General features: G+C 43.1%; 1 pseudogene; it reads left to right on the top strand.

Annotated features, from left to right (window-relative positions):
- Positions 1-4,971: 4,971 nt before the first annotated feature.
- LOC136507772 (plant cysteine oxidase 4-like) lies at positions 4,972-9,767 on the top strand (annotated as a pseudogene).
- The last annotated feature ends 13,612 nt before the right edge of the window (positions 9,768-23,379 follow it).

The following is a 23,379-nucleotide window of genomic DNA, read 5'->3' as shown; positions in this document are numbered from 1 at the left end:
CCTGGTTGGTTCCAATATGGATATTTTTAATATGGTAGTGGGTGATGTACTAAAATTTTCGGTTAGTGTAATGCTTACTAACAAAGCCAATGGGTTTGTCTAGAAGCTCATTGTGGTTTATGGACCAGCTTATGATGATCTTAAGCAAGAGTTCTTAGAAGAGTTAGAAACTGTGATGGGTGCTTGGAATGGCCCAACTTTGGTTGGGGGTGATTTTAACCTTGTTAGGTTTGCCTCTGATAAAAATAATGGAGTGTATAATCATAGGTGGGCAGATGAGTTTAACAGTTAGGTTAACACGTGGGCTTTGATTGAGCTGAATCCTAGTAATAAAAAATTTACATGGACTAATAACCAAGAGCACCCTATTTTAGCTAAGATTGACATGATCTTTGTCTCTGGTTTGTGGGATGCTGCTTACCTTTGTCCAGTGTCAAAGCCATAGATAGATTTCCAAGTGATCATAACCCTCTAGTTTTAGATTCTAGGAGGAATACCTGCTTTGGAAAAAAGAGGTTTCATTTTGAGAAATGGTGGCTGGAAAAAGAGTCCTTTTCTAGGATTGTGGAGAAAGCTTGGGAAACACCTTGCACTCTGACTAATTGTTTGGATAGATGGCAATTTAGAGTAAGGACCTTAAGAAGGATGATTAGGGGGTGGGCAGCAAACGAGGTAGCTGTCCAGAATAGAGCCAAAGTGGAGTTGTCTAAGGAGTTCACTAGACTGGAAAGTCTAGCTGAAATCAGGGAGCTGTCTAGTGTTGAGAGGCAGGAGTTAGCTCAAATTGAAGATAAGTTAGAACAAATTTGGTCATTAGAAGAGATTAAAGTTAGACAACGTTCTAGGGATAGAAACATTCTCGAGGGTGATAAGAATACGACATATTTTCAGGCGGTGGCTAACCAACAGAGTAGAAAAAAGAAAATAGAGTGCCTTGAAAGTCCTACTGGTCTGGTTTATGACCAGAAAGGGATGATGAGAGTGGCAATAGATTTTTACAAAAAATTGTTTGCCAAGGACCCAGAGCCTTTCTTTAAGTTGGGACAAAATTTTTGGTAAGAGGAGGATAAGGTCTCTAGGTATGAAAATGAGTTACTCATAGCACCTTTTCTGAGTCGGAGATCAAGGATGCCATTTTTAGCTGTTATCCAGATGGTGCTCCTGGGCCAGATGGCTTATCCTTCCTCTTCTACCAAAAGTTTTGGAATCTCATTAAAAATGATGTGGTGCATCTTTTTAATGATTTTCATAGGGGGGGATTTAGACCTTAAGAGACTCAATTTTGCATTGGTTACTCTAATTCCAAAGGTAGGGGAGGCAACAAACATGAAGCAATTCAGACATATCAGTTTGTTAAATTGCAGCTTCAAGATTTTCTCAAAATTGTTAACTCTTAGGTTGACCTTTGTGGTTCAAAGGATAGTTGCTCCAACTCAATCTACGTTCATAAAAGGTAGATATATTTTAGAAAGTGTAGTAGCAGCTCATGAGTTGGTTCATAGTGTGCATCAGAGTGGTGAACCTGGGGTTATTCTCAAACTAGACTATGAAAAAGCTTATGATAGAGTGTCTTGGAGTTTTCTCTTTGATATGTTGGAAGCTCGTGGTTTTGATCCAGTTTGGATAAACTGGATTAGACATATTGTGGTGGGAGGATCTTTGGGTATTATGGTAAATGGGGAGGAAAGTTCCTATTTTAAGCATGGCAAGGGCTTAAGACAGGGAGATCCTTTATCCCCTTTTCTTTTCAACTTAGTTGGAGATGGTCTGTCTGAATGCTGAAAAAGCTGTAGATAGAGGGATTGTGACAGGGCTTCTAGGAGAATTTAGACAAGGGGGTATTATGGCTCTGCAGTATGCAGATGACACCATTTTATTTTCCAAAGCTGAGGAATCGGTGTTGGAAAATCTTAAATGTATTCTTATGTGGTACGAACAAATTTCGGGTATGAGAATCAATTTCCACAAAAGTGAAATGATCCCAATCAACTTAGAGGATGAGGAAGTACATAGATTAGCCCATATTCTCTCTTGCCCTGTTGGCAATTTCCCTATTAAGTACCTAGGTATTCCACTACATTTTGATGTTCTGACTAGGGATGACATACAACCTTTAGTGGATAAAATCATGAACAAAATTGTAGGTTGGAGAGGAAGGCTGATGTCACTTGCTGCTAGGGTAGTTTTAATTAAATCCTGTCTTTCTAGTATTCCTGTTTATCTTCTATCTTTTATCAAATTCCCTAAATGGGCCATTAAAATGTTAAACACCCACATGGGGAATTTTCTTTGGGATGATTCTGAGGATAAGCATAGATACCACTTGGCAAACTAGGAGTTAGTTTCAATGCATAGGGAATTTGGTGGTCTTGGGGTCCCTAATCTGAGAGATCTAAACTTGTGCCTTTTGGCTTCGTGGCTTAAAAGATATAATTTGGATAGAGATAAACTCTGGAAAGAGTTAATAGATTTCAAGTATGATACTTTGAATCCTCATGTTCTGCTCACTAGAACTTCAAGTGCTTCTAGTTTTTTTAAGGGTTTTATGTGGGCAGCACAGGCTGCTAAGATGGGTTTTCTGTGGAAGGTTGGAAATGGGAGGAAAGTTAGGTTTTGGGAGGACACTTGGCTAGGTTCGTCTAGTTTGGCCATACAGTTTTGGCCTATTTACCGGATCATTAATGAGCATGGTAAGACAGTTGCAGAGTTATGGGATGGATCATCTTTGAAATGCACCTTTAGGAGAACAGTAAGTGATGACCTTTATCAGTTATGGTTGGAAGTAGTTCAATTAGTTTCAACAGTTCATCTTTCGGATGAGGAAGATGAGATGATCTGGAAGTTTACTTCTAAAGGAACTTACTCTTCTCAATCGCTTTACAAAGTCATTAATTTTAGAGGTGTTAAGCAGGTGCATGTATCGGCTGTATGGGGGATTAAAGATCCTCCAAGAGTCCATATGTTTTTATGGCTTTTGATTAATAACAGAACTTTAACTAGGGATAATTTAGCAAAGCGTAGAAAAGTAGAAGATGCAACGTGTCTTTTCTGTGTTGAGAATGAAAGCTGCCATCATTTGTTTTTTGATTGTGTTGTTGCTAGGAGGTGTTGGACTATTGTCTCTGATATATTAGGGGTACAAGTAGGTGGTGACTTAGTCAGTTTAGGGCAGCTTTGGTTGAGTGACAAAAAGAATAGTGTTATTAACATGATAACCTCTGCTGTTTTGTGGTCAATTTGGAAACTCAGGAATGAGCTTTGTTTTCAGAGGTCTGGATGGAAAAGTATGAAGGTGTTGTTCTACAAAATCTTGGGCCTGCTACAGAACTGGACAGTTCTGTGCCCGGTGAACAAGAGGGAGCGACTGGATGGTTTCCTGGAGAACCTGAAGACGGTGGCAAGGAGGGTAACTTGGCTTCCAGATATTCCTAGAAACGCAATGCAAAGTGCTTCGGAGACATGATCTCGGCGGCCCAATATGAAGGTGCTCAGTTGCCTGGAAAGTGCTCAAGGCTGCTGGTATTTTCGAGCTTTACCTGATGAAGGATCTGTAACGTTCCTGGGATGTAATGAAGGTTTTTGATGATGGAGGGGTGGTTTAACTCTGTCAGTTTTTGTTTGATTGGTAGTGTCGGGTTGGTTGTCACCGCCTGACAGGTGGTTTTGAACGCTCTGTGAGCAAACTGTGCTATAAAACCGTTTGGTCTTTTGATAATATTTGAAAGGCTAGGGCTTTATGCCCTTGAAATCTAAAAAAAGTCAGGCTCCGCGAGAAGCTGCCCTGACATTTACTTAAGCATTCGCAACGATCTCTAGGCAATGGCCTGCACCCTACCTGAGATATCCATAAATTGTTCGCTTTGGTTTCTTATGTCAAACCCCAGAATTAGTGTTTTTTCTTTAACTAAGTAATTTATTTTTGTAGGTGCCAACTCTACTCGGTATTGCCAGTTGTTTCTGTGAATGTTATTCTTCTATGCTGAATGGTGAGCCTCAAGTCGTGAACTTACCTATAATCTCTTCCTCTATTGATGAATGCAGGACTAAGACTATCTCCAACAGCGCAGGCAAAGGGCGACCCAAACGTAAAATACGTCGTGCACAGTATTTTGTGTCCCAAAAACACGCTCCAACAGAGGACGCAACCAAAGCACGCATTTTGCGTACCAGGCGAGTCGGAAGGCAAAAAAGCGTCGTCTCTCTCCACGACGCAAAACACTGTAATGGGCCCATAGGAGGCGTCGGGGTGGAGCGAACGACGACGGCGAGGTGTGCCTGCACCTGGAAGCTCCGCGCGGGGGAGGTAGCGTCTGCACCGTCGGTGGAGGTTGCCCCTACTCACCGGTCCGCACTTGCCCCTGCTCGCCGGTCCGCACCGCCGGGGCTGGCCTGGATCTCGCCGGTCCGCGCCGCCGAGGTTGGCCTGGGTCTCGCCTGCCGCGAGTCTGAGGTTGCCCTGGATCTCGCTGGCCGTGGGTCTAGAGCTCGTTAGCCGAGGGTCTAGAGCTCCCATAGAGGTTCTACTGCAGCCCCATCATCGGCTGTGAAGCAGGGGCCACTTGCAGTTTGTCAGCGCGGCGCCGCACGTTGCCCCTGAGCCGGCGGAGCTTCCTGGCGAACTCCTGCAGCTCCTCCTCACCGAGCGCCTCGGCGTCCGCCTACCACCAGAAGCAAACCCCACCGGCCGCTGTTACCCAGAGCACCTTCTCCCCGACGGCGCCCATCCGCGTCTTCTCCTCGGCCACGCGCGTGCCAGTCTCCTTCGCCCGCCGCGCCGTGGCCTCCATCACCTCGCTGTCGCGGTCGCCGTAGTCGTCGCCGCCGTCGCTGGGGAGCGGGGCGAAGCGGCTGATGATGCGTTCGACGGAGGGGGCGCCCACTGCGGACGGCTTGCCGGTGGCGGAGAAGATGATGGCGGCGCCACAGAGGAGGGAGAGCTCTTAGGCCTTCTTGAAAAAACCCGACTTGCGCATGCAGGGAGGAAGGCTCAGCGCTCTGCGGGAAGGGAGGCAGGCGGCGCATGCAGGGAGGCGGGATTTGGCTGCTCGGGGTCTGTTGGAGAAGGCGAGATTTGGGTCCGTGACTCTTTCACTGTAGGTGACCTATACTATTGAATGAGTATCGTGTTTAGGTTGTTTCTGTTGGAGACGGTCTAAGCATTGCCTAAATAAGTTCATACACACACTGGTCAAAAAATACAACTCATGTTCCTGTGCTACTACCTACTGTTCTTAATAGAGGGAACCATTCTAATTATTTTTTCCTCTTTCCTTTATGTTTTTAGTAACTACTACTACGTATGGATATCCCCCCCCCCCCCCCCCCCCCCCCCCCCCCCCCCCACCCCCCACCCAAAAAAAAAAGAAATTCATAGGCTGCACTTTAACTGTTTCTCTTGCTGCATCAGGTATAACTTGCCTTTCTACATTTAGTTGAACATTCTACAGCCATACCAAAAAAAATGTTTACTTTGTCTGATCCCTTCAATTGATTTTCTTATGCGCAACTGCACATACTTTATTACTACAATAATTTCAATTGTTGCCCTCTTCAGGTTTGCGGTTGCAGGATTTTACTCCATATCTTCAGTTTTGGGATGTACAGTGTTCATTGTAGCCATCTCATTTTTTTTATGTAGTTAATTGATGGTAAATAAACATATCATAGATACAAGACTGTTTTTTTTTTTTGCTTCTTTTGATTGGCAACTCTTTCCTTACCTGGCCTGCTACCCAGTGCTTATTCTTCACTGTGTCCTTTCCATTGTTTGTGCCTTCTCATTCTACACATGGTAATTAAATATATCATAGATACAAGACTGTATTTTTTTTTGCTTCTTTTGATTGGCAACTCTTTCCTTACCTGGCCTGCTAACCCGTGCTTATTCTTCACTGTGTCCTTTCCTTTGTTTGTGCCTGCCCATTCTACACATATATATGCTTGCTAGCCCGCGCAGGTGCGCGGGGCTTCCTGCTAATAAGCTAAGTTACTATATGGTTGGTCTTTGAATTTGTTCTGATCAGGGTACACAACCATTCTGTATTACCGTGTGAGCTCATTAGTTCACTCAAATCAGTTGCCTTAGAAATAAAGATAACTGATGAACCAAATCAAATCGATAGCAGGCAATCTGGACAAAATGATTGCAAGCAATAATTTCATATGGACATGACAGTTGCTGACTGAGGTGTAGAAAAAGTATATGTTCACCCTTTCTGTTTCGGAACTGATTTTCCCCAAAAATAATACAAGAACAAGCCAGGCCCTTTCTTTCACTCACATCTTCTGGACGGCCAGGTCGCTAGCTGAACGTCCACGTCTCACGTTTCATTCTCATTTGTCACGTCTTGACGATATGTCTGTACCCGCTTTCCAACTCGAAGAGACGTCATTTTCTTCTCCGGGTTCTCAGCACACCTCAGCTTCGTTACTAAAGCTGTTTTTTTTAGCAACTTTCTAGGTAAAGTTAAGCCGTTTTGGAAAAATTATTTAGTAAAACAGCTTCATCAAAAGCATCGTATATGGATGAGGGAGAGAAATGAGGGATAAAGCTAGAATAACCTATTTTTCAGCTTCATCCTAACTCATGTCTTTATAAGAGGACGAGAAAATCAGCTTCATCCATGAAGAAATTTTGGAAATAAATGTTTAGCAAAAAAAAAAAAGATCAAGTTGTTGTAAGCTATGTCAAACTGGCACATAGTATCATTATTTTTGAACGAATATATCCTACCGCATTATCATCATTATTTATTCCTTCCAATCGCTTGCATGCCTGCATTTCCTTTTGCTTTCGGAACCCAATTTTAGTTTGCCGACAGGCAACAGCTGATTCACCAAGCTACCTGCCTACCTGCAACAAACATGTTGCTTCACATAGTATCATTTTTTTTGAACGAATATATCCTACTGCATTATCATCATTATTTATTCCTTCCAATCGCTTGCATGCCTGCATTTCCTTTTGCTTTCGGAACCCAATTTTAAGTTTGCCAGCAGGCAACAGCTGATTCACCAAGCTACCTGCCTACCTGCAACAAACATGTTGCTTCCGTTTTGTAGATGTACAGCAAAGCTCTGAGGCAGAAATAGTCAATGACTGTTGACATTATTTGAAGCCAATGTGCAAACAACCATCCATCCATGTGTGTCAGAACAGTTGGAGTTCTGCAGATGTTCAGAGTGATTCAAATGTTTGAGAGTATTTTTATTAAATTTTGAGAAAAGAATGAGCTGCATCTTTTTTCCATTCCGAGCAAGAAGTTCCTCTGCATGTCAGGAGTTTTTTTCCGAATTACACGAGTCCAGACACTCAACGTGCACGCACACTAACCCTATGAACACAAGTACGTAAATCATACCTCTATGAGCACCTCCGAAAGACTGTGCCGGCAAATCTCGAGATTGACGAAGTCACCACAGGCGTCTCAGTGTCGACGGGAACGTCGCCTACCACTGAAAGTACAACGCCGTTAAATCCTAGAATAAATCCAGAAAAATGCGACCACCCGTGCCAAGTCGAGGACTTAAACCCGGGTGGGCAAGTTCTACCACAAGGAACCTAACCAATTGAGCTAGGCTCAGTTCGCAAGGTTTTTGTTTTTTTACATACAAAACAACATGCTAGGAGATTCTTAGAGTAAATAATGGAGATCTAACCTGCTAGATAAAACAAGGCTAATAATTGATTAAACAGATGAACCTTCCGTACCAATTCGATCACCGGAGATCTGGTCGGTACATGCCATGTGAGATGCACAGCTGCACGCAATCAAGCTGCTAAGCTAGGTACTGGTAGCATATATGTCAGGCCGCACATGGTTATGTAAATTTGATAAAAAAGCTTGTACGGCTCTACTTCTAGATACTTACGTTCTTTGATAGTTTGATCGTATTACACGTTTCATTTTGTTTTTCAACAGAAAGGTTTTGCATACTCTAGCTTCACACGTACGCATAATATGTGTACGTGTCTGTTTCTGATTTGTGACCACAATAAAGGTTTTTGGAATATTATTCGGGAACTGCTCCGGTACTCCCTTTTTTTTTAAAATTGGCACAAATCTCAAAGCAGCCAATTAAAGAAATTAATTATTTTCTATTTGATTTGTTGCCTGGGTCACGGTTAGGATTAGCCTGTCCAACCCAGCCCAAGCCCAGCCCGTCCGCTCTGCTCCGTTAATTCGTCAGAGACGGCGTCGCGAGCAGCAGCGGCTGGTGGACGATCTCTCTGCCAATCCCTTTTCGTCGTGCTGCGGCAAGGAGCTTCGGCGGCGCCGCCGTCGCGTTGAGGAAGAAGACGCCGGGTCCACCGGCCGGGGGAGGCGCCTGGCCGCGTGCAGCCCCCAAATTCCAGAGCGCGACACCAGGGTTCAAAATTTCGGCGAAATTTCGTGAAATTCGGTAATTTCGGTGGTGGCCAAAAGAAAAATCCGAAATTTTATAATACACTAATACATGTGTTATATAACTTTAGATTCAAATTTTTATTGTTTATATTGCATATTTTTGTATTCAATAGATGTGTAGTCATAAATCATACTAATATTTGTTTAGATTTAAATGTTTTTTTAGAAAAAAAAAGCATACTTCATGTGCTAGTCTCTAAAAAAAATTCGCCGAAATTTCGGCCGAATTTCGCGAAATTTGGCAGTTTCGGTGGTGGCCGAAATTTTTGCAATACCGAAATTAAAAACCCTGCGCGACACCCGACATCGACACAACGACCTCGGTCGCAATCCATCGTAAGAACTCAGGGGGTGTTTGGTTCCACGGACTAAATTTTAGTCCATGTCACATCGGATGTTATTTAGGAGAATTAAATATGAGTTAATTATAAAACTAATTACATAGATGGAGACTAATTTACGAGACGAATTTATTAAGCCTAATTAATCTATCATTAGCACATACTTACTGTAGCACCACGTTGTCAAATCATGGGTTAATTAGGCTTAAAAAATTCGTCTCGCAAATTAGTCACAATCTGTGTAATTAGTTATTTTTTTCATCTATATTTAATACTCCATATATGTGTCCAAATATTCGATGGAACAGGGACTAAAATTTTGCTGTAGGAACAAACACCCCCTCACTCACTCACCATGGTCGTGGCGTTCCTGCCGCACATCATGGCGCTGCACGTTTTCCTTTGGTTAAGATGGCGTGGAGGCGGCCGACGTCGGGATCGACGACGGGGAGCAGCCGACGTCGTCCTCGTCCTCGTCCGACGACGAGCTGAGCCCCAACAGCAGCCCCCCCACCTCCTGCCGGCGCCGGCGTTCACGCGGATCACCTACGTGTACATACACTAGTGCCACGATTTTTCGGTAAGCAGGGCTGCTGTTTAGCCGGAGCTTGTGGTCGGTTGTGTTGTGTTGTGTCGTGCTTGTACTGATCCCGTCCTGGCGTGTGTTGCCTTGCCTTCTGTCCCTGCTCATCACGCAGATTGGCGTCTTCTGCTTCTCGGCCGGCTCGACGCACTCCCGCTGGCCGCTGCACGACCACCCGGGGATGGTGGTCCTCAGCAAGCTGTAGTACGTCTCGGTGCATGTGCGCTCCTACGACTGGGTCGCCCCGCCGCCGCCGCCGCCGAGCTCCGCCGCGAGGAGGAAATATGGCCTGGGCGCCTGGCCAGGGTGGTGGCCGCGGACGTGGTGCGCCGCGCGCCCTGCCAAGCGTCCGTGCTCTTCCCGCGCAGCAGCGGCAACCTGCACGCCTTCACCACCGTTACGCCCTGCTTCATCCTCGACGTCCTCACGCACTGATCCCGCACGTCTTCTTCCTCGGCCGGTGGCCCGACGTCTTCTTCCTCAACGGGCAGCGCCGCCGAAGCTCCTTACCGCAGCACGACGAGATGGGCTCGGGGGAGGACGGGGAGGAGTACAGAGCGTCCGCCAGCCGCTGCTGCTCGCGACGCCGTCTCCGACGATTTAACGGAGCAGCGGACGGGTTGGGCTCGGGGCTAGGTTGGACAGGCTAATCCCAACCGTGACCCAGACAACAAATCAAATAGAAAATAATTAATTTCTTTAATTAGCTGCTTTGAGATTCATGCCATTTTTAGAAAAGAGAGTACTAGAGCAGTTCCCGTATTATTCATGTAGAAATTGAAGACATATATTATATTATATAGCATGTTTGGAACACATGTTTTTTATATGTAAATTAGTTGATTTGTATGGGATACTATTTCACATCCATAGACCACTGCTGGGTCTAAACCCGGCATCACTCGACGGGAGGCAATCAGAGGGAAAATTGTAAGTATAGGATTTTGTTTTGGATCCGTGGAGCTAATAGTTAATTTCTAATAATTAATTATCTCATTTGGATCTAATGGGACCAGCTAATAGTCTACTAGTTAATTGTTGGCCAATACACAACTAACAAGTATCTCACTAGTTGAGCCAAGCCTGCAATCAGCAGTTAATATTAGCTATGAGCATAACTATTAGCAGATAATAGATCCAAATATGATCTAAATAAGTGCCCTTTTATGTACTGAATGTGACTTAGTTGGTTAGGTTTTTTACGGTGAAATATATCCATCTCGATTGAAATATTCGCCTTGACACGGATGCTTGTTTTTTTTGTCAACGACGGGGGCGTTAACATTACCCCCACCTGATATATTGCAGCCACAGATGCCGACGCAAAGCCGGGGGTGGCGGGGCACAGGGCCCAAAGTACAAAGCTTTAGGAATTGCATTGGGGGAGAGGTAGATTCAAATGGGGTCCTGCTTAGTTGCACCCCAAAATGCCAAATTTTTTAAGATTCTTCGTCACATCGAATCTTTGGATGCATGCATGAAGCATTAAATATAAATAAAAAATAAAACTAATTACATAGTTTAGACGAAATCCACGAAACGAATCTTTTAAGCCTAATTAGACTATGATTGGACACTAATTACCAAATAACAACGAAAACGCTACAGTAGCGTTTTGCCAAAAAATTTGGCATCCAAACTGGCCCTTAGTTGGCCGGAATTTGAATGTGCAAAGTTTATATATTGTCAGGTTCCATACTGTAGCATTTCGTTTGTATTTGGTAATAATTGTCATTGACTAATTATACTCAAAATGTTCGTCTCGCAAAGTACAACCAAACTGTGCAATTAGTTTTTAATTTCGTCTACTTTTAGTATTTCATGCATGTACCGTAAATTTAATATGACGGAAAATCTTCTTTTTACATAGTGCTAAAGTTGGAAACTAAAGGGCTGGGTAAATTATTACACCAAAAAACAGAGAGACGAGCATCATTTTTTTGGACGCGGCACCTCCACTGTCGAGCAGCGACGAGGCGTTAATGATCAGGTGCCATGCCTCTGAACACCGCATCATGCCTCTGTTGCCAAAGTTCCCAACATATAAGTAGCAGCAGGGAAGGACACAGATGCTTGTATTGTGGTAGAACTGTCTGAAATAATACACTTACGGAGGTGTTTGTTTTCCACTAAACAATAAGCACCCCGAGAGCGAGCTACATCAGACGGATTCCGTCGAGCACACCCTAAGGAAGAGCCCGAATAATCCATATTTTTCCTCAAGTATTCAATAATGAGAACGAGTTACAATACTTAGTCCATTTCTTACATCCAGAGTTCTTAAAATATATATTATTATAGTACCAAATTCATATGAAAAGAAACATCTATCGTCAATACACAAGGATCCGTCTGTGCCCACCAGAAGAATCTTTCACACAATGGCTACTCCTCAAGCACAACAGGGGTAAATAAACCCTTAGTACACAATGTACTCGCAAGACTTATCCGACTAGTGAGAATAACTTCCTGACTCCAAGGTAACACTACTACCAGAAACATTTTTCGTGGCGGACAAATTTGCTTTCCCGCAGCGGACAAACGCGTCCGCCACCGCGTAAAGGTCACGGTAAATCGTGGCCTTCCTGCGGCGAGCCGCTTTGCCCGCCGCGGTTAATCGATTTACCACGGCGGGCACATTAGGACGCCCGCCGCGGTAAATCATTTAAAAAAACAAAAAAAAACCCAGGAGCCCGCCGGCGAGCCCATTCTCAAGCCCGCCAGCGAGCTCGTACGTTCCCAGCCCAACCCACCGACGCACCCGTTCCCACCTTGCTGGATCCGCCCACCACCGCGGCCAGGGAGCTCCTCCGCACCGGATCCGCCCACCACCTCAGTCGAGCGGCCCACACGCCATGGATCTGGCGCCGTGGATGGACCCACCACCGGATACGCACCGTGGGGGCTGGATCTGGGCCATGGTGGCCGGATCTCATCGTCGTCATCTGCAAAGGAAGAGGGAGAGGGAGATGAAGGAAGAGGGAGAGGGAGGGAAGTGTTGTACCTACCTCCACGCGCCGCGCCGCCGTGGATCCCCACCGGAGCAGGTGCCGCCGCCATGGATCTGGCCCTAGCCGTCGTGGATCTGGCCCCAATCACCGTCGTCGTCGTGGACGCCCCAGCCGCCGCCGCCGCGAGGAAGGAGGGGGAAGGCCGTCGTCGTGGATCCGCGCCGTGTCGATCCGCGCAATGGAAAGGGAGGGAGGAAGGCCACCACCATGGTGAGGCCAGATCCGTCGGGGACGCCGTGGTGGACGCCGCCGCCACCTTGCTATGGCGGTCCTTGCCGCCAGCCACGGCGCGCACCACCGGGTATGCCCGCCTTGCAGCGCCATCACCGGCGTCATGGGGTGGAGAGGGAGATGGAGGCTGGCCGGAGGAGAGGGGCGGCGCGCCGAGACGGTGTGAGGGAGAGGGGCACGAGTGAGAGTTGGAGGAGAGGGAGCAGGGGTGCCGTGTGGATCTGAGAGTGAGAGGGAGCAGGGGTGCCGTGCTCATGGAGGCGGAGGGAGGGAGTTCGGCTATGGCTGGGAAACCGTAAGTGTGCCTATTTATACCTGGAGTGGCTATCGGGCTTCGTCTTGGGCTGGTTGGGCCAGGCCATTTTCCGTGGCGGGCCTTATAACGCGTCCGCCTCGGAAAATCAATTTACCGAGGCGGACACCTTAAAATGCCCGCCACGGTTAATACCTATTAACCGTGGCGGGCATTTTAAGGTGCCCGCCTCGGTAAATCAATTTTTCGAGGCGAGCAAAAGTGCCCACCACGGTAAATAAAAAACGCCCGCCTCAGTAAATCGTGGGATTTACCGTGGTGGGCTAAAATAGGCGTCCGCCTCGGTTAAGTTTTTGGGGTGTCTCGCAAAATCATTTCTGTAGTAGTGGAATATGATCAGCTTTATGGTTTGCTAGGTTTCTTTTTGCAGAAAGCAATACTAATAGTGAATCCTTATGTATGTTAATTATTAGCCTTCATGATTAGTTCATTATCTAACCATTCTATGTAAGCACATGTGCTACTTTCAAGCAAGAGTTGAACAAACATTTTCATTTCACCGCCTTTCATCTTTCAGTTCTTACTACGGTGTAGAGTATAGACAAGTCGTACCGGATCGCCCGGTGATTCGCGAATCAATGTGCCCAGCTGGGTACCCCGAAACACACGTCACGCTTGTACCCCAGGCATAAGCAGGACCAACCCACCACTCTCCTATCAAGGGGGTCTAGGTCCCCATCCAAACTTAGACTCCAAGCCCTCGATCCTGAGTCCCAGACTCAGTGCGGTGCTTAGACCTCCACCATCCCCGCCTCCAATCAGTCGGTCCGGAAAGAGCCAGAACCCACGACAAGAGAGCAACAAGCCTTTCCTGCGCCCATACACAAGTATGTGCTCGGGATAATAAGTCTGTGACTTGCCTAAAGTCCATTGCAACGACCGGTCCTTAACCGACACAAACAGGGAAAAAGTGTAACCAAGCCATATCTCTGCCCGGTCTCCATTTTTTCTTTCCACCATTTTATTATGAGTGATCTTAATAATTACCTATTGTGAGTAACGATAGGTTACTCACGCTACCAAAATCCTAAGCATAGCAACTACTCGCCCTATGCTAGTAGGACTCATAGGTAGGTATATCTATGCATGTAGTTTTCATAAAATACCTGTAACATAAATACACATCATATATATATATATATATATTCGCTGATCATTAAAAATAAGGGTTATGCACCGGGGCTTGTCTTGGGGCAGGTGGGGTGTCAACAAAGTCAGCAACTGATGCTTCTGGGGCTCCCTCCTGAACGAAAATCTCCTCCTTGTACTCTTCAATGATCTCCTCGTACTCCTGTTCACTCGCAGGCATGAACTCTACCAACTTGTTATCTACATGCATGAAATGATGATGCAACACTTAGTAATACGGCAACAGCAACTCTTAAAATAAGAATACATCTATCAAGCTACCAAGCTAGCTTTACCGACCAAGACGCTAAGTTACCTATTATTACCACTAAACAGGTATGAGACATTGCATGTATTATCTTAGCAACTAAAGGCATCCTTATTCATAACATCGATTTACTATATATATGATAAAACTAGGAGTATTAGCTACCCTATTTATCAACCAATTCTAAGGCCACAAAAAATTCAGTGAGCACATAATAATACAATGAACCTACTGTAAAATTTTCATGGTCAAAGCTATTACCAATTTGCCACAAAAATTCCTATAATTATTAATCTAAATAATACTAAGCTTTTCTAAATGAATTAATGAATATATCATTCTCACAGATAACTGTAAACTAACTACACCAGCAGATAGGTCATATTTTTATGAACCTAACAAATTTTGTTTCACTAGTTTTGGACTTTTATAAGATTTTATATTAATTACTAAAGATCAGCTTAACAAATCAAATAACGGACATTTCTAATTTCCTAGAAAAAGAAAAAGGCCAACGGCCCCAAGCGGCCCAGCCAGAGCGCGGCCCACACGCACGGCATGTGGACGCGGCGCACGGCGGAACCTGCGCGTGTGAAAGGTCCTAATGGGTAGAGGAGGGTGAATAGCCTAATAAAAATTTCTATAACAACACTTAGCAAACCGGTTAGATAATTATGAGGCGAAGCAAGTGTTGCGCTAGCCTACTAAAAAGCAAGCCACCTACCACAATTCTAGTTTATATAGTATGTATCCACACAATAGCTATGTCACTACACTAAGTTAGTGTGCTCTTCAAAAGCTAACTAAAGAGCCACACTAACCAAACTAACAAGCTCTCACAACTAATTACACTAAAGAGCTTGACAACTAGTTTGTAGTAATGTAAAGAGTAGGCAAGAAGGTTATACCGCCGTGTAGATGTATGAACCAATCAATCACAAGTGTGGATAATAATGAAGACCAATCACCTCGGAATCAATGATAAACACAATGATTTTTTACCGAGGTTCACTTGCTTGCCGGCAAGCTAGTCCTCGTTGTGGTGATTCACTCGCTTGGAGGTTCATGAGCTAATTGGCATCACACGCCAAACCCTCAATAGGGTGCCGCACAACCAACACAAGATGAGGATCACACAAGCCACGAGCAATTTACTAGAGTACCTTTTGGCTCTCCGCCGTGGAAAGGTCAAGAACCCCTCACAATCACCACGATCGGAGCCGGAGACAATCACCACCCTCCGCTCGACGATCCTCGCTGCTCCAAGTCGTCTAGGTGGCGGCAACCACCAAGAGTAACAAGCGAATCCCGTAGTGAAACACGAACACCAAGTGCCTCTAGATGCAATCACTCAAGCAATGCACTTGGATTCTCTCCCAATCTCACAAAGATGATGAATCAAAGATAGAGATGAGTGGGAGGGCTTTGGCTAAGCTCACAAGGTTGCTATGTCAATGCAAATGGCCAAAAGTGTGAGCTTGAGCCGGCCATGGGGCTTAAATGGAAGCCCTCACGAAATAGAGCCGTTGTACCCCTTCACTAGATACAGCGCGGGGTGACCGGACGCTCCAGTCCGATCGACCGGACGCTGGTCTCCAGCGTCTGGTCACGTGATTCACGCCACGTGTCCCCTACTTCAATGTTGTTCATTAGATTTCAACGGTCGTCTATTGACCGGACGTAGCGTATAAACTGACCGGACGTTCAGCCTTCAGCGTCCGGTCGTTTCTAGTAAATTCTAGAAACAAATTTCTTCGACTGGACGCGTCCGGTCAAGCTTGACCGAACACAGCCAGCGTCCGATCACTTGTTGACTTCATACTGCGCTGTTGGTCAACACGACCGGACACAGCCTTCTAGCGTCTGGTCGCTGAGCGACCCAGTGTCCGGTCAGGAACCGGCGCTGGAGTCTTCACTGCTACACATGACCGGACACGCTGGTCCCCCAGAGGCCAGCATCCGGTCACTGTATAACCAGCGACACTTACTCCTTTTCACTTCTATCTACTTCACCCTTGCTCAAATATGCCAACCACCAAGTGTATCACCTTGTGCACATGTGTTAGCATATTTTCACAAACATTTTCAAGGGTGTTAGCACTCCACTAGATCCTAAATGCATATGCAATAAGTTAAAGCATCTAGTGGCACTTTGATAACCGCATTCTGATACGAGTTTCACCCCTCTTAATAGTATGGCTATCAAACCTAAATATGATCACACTCTCTAAGTGTCTTGATCACCAAAACAAAATAGCTCCTATAAAATATACCTTTGCCTTGAGCTTTTTGTCTTTCTCTTTCTTCTTTCTAAGTCAAAGTACTTGATCATCACCATGCCATCATTAACATCATGCTATGATCTTCATTTACTTCACCACTTGGAGTGTGCTACCTATCTCATGATCACTTGATAAACTAGGTTAGCACTTAGGGTTTCATCAATTCACCAAAACCAAACTAGAGCTTTCAATCTCCCCCTTTTTGGTAATTGATGACAACCCTTATACAAAGATATGTATTGAAATTCAATTGAATTCATGTTGCTTGTCCAAGCATATTTACCATTTGTAAAAGAATATGGACAAGTTTCATAAATTCCATATGGTAGCAATTGCTCCCCCTACATATGTGCTAAGAGTTTAGATTGTAGCTTACACATATGCTTAGATAGGAAATATAGGAGACAATGTCTACCAAATGATGCTAAGGTATAAAAGATGGACCTTTGAAGCGTGATACCAATCGGAGTGCACCATTATACCATCCTTAGCACCATGGTTAGCTTGATACCACTTGAAAAATACTTCAGAAAGATAGCTAGATACTACTTGTAAAAACTTAGTAAAAGATACTACTTGAAAAATCTATTTGGAATAGATATCACTTGATAATACTTGGAAATGATATCACTTGTGAATAAACCTATGCAGGCTAGATTTTCATTTTATCATTTCAAGTTTACAACTATCATTCATCACACAAGCATAGATATTTAAATTTAAAACTTGTGCTATGTAAACAAATATATGAAATGCACATTCAAATGCATCATATAAGTTCATGAGCTTGCTCCCCCTACTTGTGTGCTCAAAATTTTAATTGATCATTTTCCTTTGTCATATCTCTCCCCCTATGTCAAGTTCTCCCCCTTTGTTGTCTTTTCACCATCTTAGTACACTAATATCTTTTGTTTCTCTCCCATGTACTAATTTTTTTGTTATTTCTCCCGCTATCGCTTATATATTTGTTTCTCTCCCCCTTTATCATCAATGACCATAAATGTTTAAAAGGTAGAAAGGTTGAGATTATCAATGTCAATCAATGGGGTGAGGATCATATTCCTAAAATTTGGTCCAATCTAGATCATTTGCCAAAGATATTTAACTTGGTTTGATCCAAGGACAAGCTTCTTCACACCTCTAAATAAGGGTTATCTTGTACCATGTTGAGTTAAACACTTAGAGCTCATTTTCTAGATTAAACACTAGGTTTACAAGTCCACAAACATGTCATATGCTATCACTAGATCAAGTCAAGCATAGAATCAATAGTGATACCATATGAACATCAAATTCATTTGATTTTCATGAATGAGCCTAATAAAATGAAGAGATGACTAGATGCACTAAACATGTCCTTAGCAAGGATATATGCTATGACAATCAACTTTTACCTTGGATTGCTCGAAGGAGAGGCATGTCATATAAGTGGGGGGTGCATCAACACATATTTGAGAAATCTAATATGTTTAACTCATTTCTTAGCTTGCAAAACCTTTTCTCATCCAATGGCTTGGTGAATATATCGGCAAGTTGATCTTCGGTGCCTACACTCTCAATGCAAATGTCCCCTTTTTATTGGTGATCTCTTATGAAATGGTGGTGGACATTAATGTGCTTTGTTCTTGTATGTTGAACTGGATTGTTGGTTAACTTGATTGCACTCTCATTGTCACATAGCAATGGCACTTTCTTGAACTTATTCCAAAATCACTCAAGGTGGCCTTCATCCAAAGTATTTGTGCACAACAACTATAGGCGGATATGTATTCAGTTTTGGCGGTTGATAATGCAATACTATTTTACTTCTTTGATGACCATGAAATAAGTGATCTTCCCAACAATTGACATGTGCCCAAGGTGCTCTTCCTTTCAACCTTGCATCCCGCATAATCCGAGTTGGAGTAACCAACTAGCTCAAACTTTGCTCCTTTGGGATACCATAAGCCAACATCTGGTGTATGCTTCAAGTACCTCAATATTCTCTTTGTAGCCTTCAAATGACTTTCTCTTGGTGAGGCTTGAAATCTTGCACACATGCATACACTAAACATGACATCTAGCCTTGATGCGGTCACATAGAGTAGGCTTCCAATCATAGACCGATACAACTTTTGATCCACCATATTTCCACTTGTATCACTATCCAAGTTGCCATTGGTTCTCATTGGTGTGCTAATGACTTTGCTATCACTCATGCCAAACTTCTTGATCATGTCCTTGATATACTTGCCTTGACTTACAAATGTACCATTCTTCAATTACTTGATTTGAAGACCAAGAAAGTAACTTAACTCTCCGATCATGGACATCTCAAACTCATTAGCCATCATCTTTTCAAACTCATCACAAAAGTCTTGATTGGTTGATCCAAATATGATATCATCAACATAGATTTGTAACACAAACAAATCTTTTTTTAATTTTCTTGATGAAAAGAGTGGTGTCAACCTTACCCATTCTGAACCCTTTAGAGAGTAGAAAGTCCCTCAATCTCTCATACCATGCTCTAGGTGCTTGCTTCAAGCCATACAATACCTTCTTCAACTTGTACACATGGTTGGGCTTCTTATCATCTTCAAAACCGGGAGGTTGCTCAACATATACTTCTTCATTGATGTAACCATTGAGAAATGAACTCTTAACATCCATTTGATAGAGCTTGATGTTATGGGCACAAGCATAGGCTAGCAAGATTCTAATTGCTTCCAATCTAGCAACCGGGGCATATATTTCTCCAAAGTCAAGACCTTCAACTTGTGTATAGCCTTATGCTACCAATCTTGCTTTATTCCTTACTACTATCCCATCTTGATCTTGCTTATTTCTAAAGACCCATTTGGTTCCAATCACATTGTGTCTCTTTGGTCTCTCTACTAATTCCCATATTTGATTTCTTGTGAAGTTATTCAGTTCTTCATGCATAGCATTCACCAATCAACATCATTCAATGCTTCATCTATCTTCTCTGGTTCAATGGATGACATAAATGAGAAATGCTCACAAAATGAAGCCAATCTTGATCTTGTTTGTACACCTCTTGTAATATCTCTAATTATAGTGTCCAATGGATGATCCCTTGTAATATTTGTTGGTTGGAGGATTGGAACTTGATTGCTTGCACTTGCTTGATCATTGGGTTGAGATGATATACTAGCCACTTGATCTAGTTCATTATCATGAGAGCCACTTATACTATCTTGATTTGTATCATCTTGCACATTTGAGTTGGAGAGCACTTGCACTTGATCATCTTCATCATCATTTACTTGCCTAGGCCTCAATTCACCAATATCCATGTTCTTCATAGCATTTGAAAGTTGAATGCCCCTAACATCTTCCAAGTTCTCATTCTCTACTTGTGAACCCTTGGTTTCATCAAATTCAACATCATGAACTTCCTCAAGAGTACCACTATCCAAATTCCAAACTCTATATGCTTTGCTTGTAGTGGAATAACCAAGTAGAAATCCTTCATCACTTTTCTTGTCAAACTTGCCCAATTTAGTGCCTTTCTTCAAGATATAGCATTTGCAACCAAAGACCCAAAAATATGTAATGTTGGGCTTTCTACCATTCAAGAGCTCATATGGTGTCTTCTCTTTCAATAGGTGACAATAGAGGCGGTTGCCACAATAGCAAGCCGTGTTGATAGCTTCGGCCCAAAAAGATTAACTCACATTGTACTCATTAAGCATAGACCTTGCTATATCAATAAGTGTTCTATTCTTCCTCTCAACAAGGCCATTTGATTGTGGAGTGTACTTGGCCGAGAATTGATGTTTAATTCCAAATTCATTACACAACTCATCAATTTTAGTGTTCTTGAACTCACTACCATTGTCACTTCTAACTCTCTTGATGGTTGTTTCAAACTCATTGTAAATGCCCTTGATAAATGATTTGAATATTGCAAACACATCACTTTTGTCCACTAGAAAAAATACCCATATGTATCTAGTGTAATCATCCACTATCACAAAGTCATATTTATTTCCACCAATGCTAGTGTATTATGTTGGCCTAAATAAATCCATATGCAATAACTCAAATGCTTTACTAGTGCTCATCATGCTTTTCTTAGGATGGGTGTTTCCAACTTGTTTGCCGGCTTGACAAGAGCTACAAAGCTTATCCTTCTCAAACACAATATCTTTCAAGCCTCTAACTAAGTCATGCTTAACCAATCGATTCAATTATTTCATTCCAACATGACCAAGCCTTCTATGCTATAACCAACCTATGCTAGACTTAGTGAACAAACATATAGATAATTTAGCTTCACTAGCATTGAAATCAACCAAGTATAGATTCTCATATCTAAAGCCTTTGAAGATCAAGTTAGAGCCATCTACACTTATGATCTCTACATCATCTACCCCAAATATGCATTTGAATCCAAGATCATACAATTGAGCCATGGATAGCAAGTTGAAGTTTAAGCTCTCTACTAGCAATACATTGGATATGCTTATGTCATTGGATATTGTAATCTTACCAAGCCCTTTGACCTTGCCTTTACCATTGTCACCAAATGTGATACTATCATAACCATCATTGCCATTGGTGTTGATTGAGTTGAACATTCTTGCATCACCGGTCATGTGTTGAGTGCACCCACTATCAAGAACCCAATGCCTTCCTCCGACTTTATAATTGACCTACAAAAGAAGATCAATTCTTTTTAGGTACCCAAACTTGTTTGGGTCCTTGAAGGTTAGTCACTAAGCTCTTTGGTACCCAAATGGCTTTCTTCTTTGAGCCCATCCATGATTTACCTATGAACTTAGCCTTCACACCATTTGTACCCTTAGTAAGCATATAGCATGAATCAAGCTTAGGGGAGGATACATTAGCATTTTTGCTCTTGTTGGTGCATTCATGCTCTTTATGACCCACTTGCTTGCAACTAATGTAATACCGACCATTGTTCTTCACAAAATTAGTCTTGTGAGGAGCAAAGGCTGCCTTGCCTTTCTTGGAGGTATAGCCCAATCCCTCTTTATAGAGAGAAGCGCTTTGGCTACACAAGCACATAAGCAAGTGGTCCTCACCACCATAGGCCTTAGCCAAAGTGTGAGTGAGCTTGTTAACCTCCTTCTTGAGATTCTCATTCTCAACCACTAGTGAGGCATCACAAGTGAGACCATCACCACTAGATGAGGTGGAAGTGGAAGTACTATAAGAGAGGTTAGTAGAAGGAATAATGATAGGCATAGATAGTGATTCATCAATTATATCATAAGTTAAACCTACATTGCAAGTTTCAACATGCTTCTTTTTATTTTGCTCATCAAGCAAAGAGGAATGAGCCTTTTCAAGCTTTTTGTGAGCTTTGCCAAGCTTCTCATTAGCTTCCTCCAGCCTCTCATGAGATGTATTAAGCTCATCAAAGGCTTGCTTAAGGGCTTTTAGTTCCTTATGCAAGCTTTTGCACTCCCTTCTCTTGATGTCAAAGTCTTCTCTAGCATCTTCTAGCATGTCAATTAATTCATCCTTAGTAGGTTCATTATTATCACTATCACTATCATTTTCATTTTCATTATCATCATCATGTTCTTCATCACTTTCATCATCACAAGTTTGTACCTTAGTGGCCTTAGCCATGAAGCATGATGAAGAGTCAAAGAGAGAAGGCTTCTCATTGATAGCAATGCTTGCTAGAACCTTCTTCTTGGTGGTCTTATGATCATAATTATCATCATCATCATCACTTGAGGAAGCATCACTATCCCAAGTGACCACATATGAACCACCCTTCTTCTTCTTGAAGGTCATCTTGTCCTTCTTCTCTTTCTTTTCCTTCTTATTCTTCTTCTTGTTCTTCTTGTTGTCATCATCATTGTCGCTATTGTATGGACATTGAGCAACAAGATGATCTTTGCTTCCACACTTGAAGCACCTTCTTGACTCTTCTTTGTTCTTGGATGAAGACTTCTTTCTTCTAGCACGATAGCCCTTCTTCACCATGAACTTGCCAAATCTCTTGACAAAGAGAGCCATCTTCTCATCATCATCATCATCCCATGAATCATCTTCTTCACTAGATGTTTCTTGCTTGGCTTTGCCCTTAGATGATGTGGCCTTGAATGCCACGCTCTTCTTCTTATCATCCTTCTTCTCATATTTCTTCTCCCTCTTTTCTTTCTTCTCATCATCATCTCTATATGTATCATCGGTCATTATGTCTCCCAACACTTGGTTTGGTGTCATGGTGTCCAAACCACTCATCACTAGAATAGTGACCAATGTACCAAATCTTGAAGGCAAACATCTCAAGAACTTATGGGAGAAGTTCTTGTCCTTCACCTCTTCTCCAAGTGCTTTGAGATCATTGACAAGCACTTGAAGCCTATGGAACATCTCTGGCACACTCTCATCCTCCTTCATCTTGAAGCTTGCAAACTTCTCTTTGAGAATATATGCCTTTGCACCCTTCACGGCTTGAGTGCCCTCAAATGATTCTTTCAATTTCTTCCAAGCCTCATGAGCCATCTCAATATTCTTGATTTGCTCAAATGTTCTATCATCAATTGCATCATGAATGGCACTTAGAGCAATATCATTATTTTGGAGAAGCACTTCTTCGGCCGCGGTGAGATTCTCTGGATCCTCAATCTCAATTTTGGTTTCTACCACCTTCCACACTTTTCTATTGATTGACTTGATATGTGTGGTCATCTTTGACTTCCAATAAGGATAATTTGTGCCATCGAATTAGGGTGGCTTCTTGGTGTTGTTGATTTGAGCCATTTTTACACCGAAGGTTGTTAAGCCTCAAATAACAGTGACCTCGGCTCTGATACCACTTGAA

The sequence above is a fragment of the Miscanthus floridulus genome, chromosome 15, assembly GCF_019320115.1.
Source record: "Miscanthus floridulus cultivar M001 chromosome 15, ASM1932011v1, whole genome shotgun sequence".
NCBI classification, from domain to species: domain Eukaryota; kingdom Viridiplantae; phylum Streptophyta; class Magnoliopsida; order Poales; family Poaceae; genus Miscanthus; species Miscanthus floridulus.
Note: the sequence above shows the minus strand (reverse complement) of the source record. Positions and strands in the feature narration are given on the sequence as shown.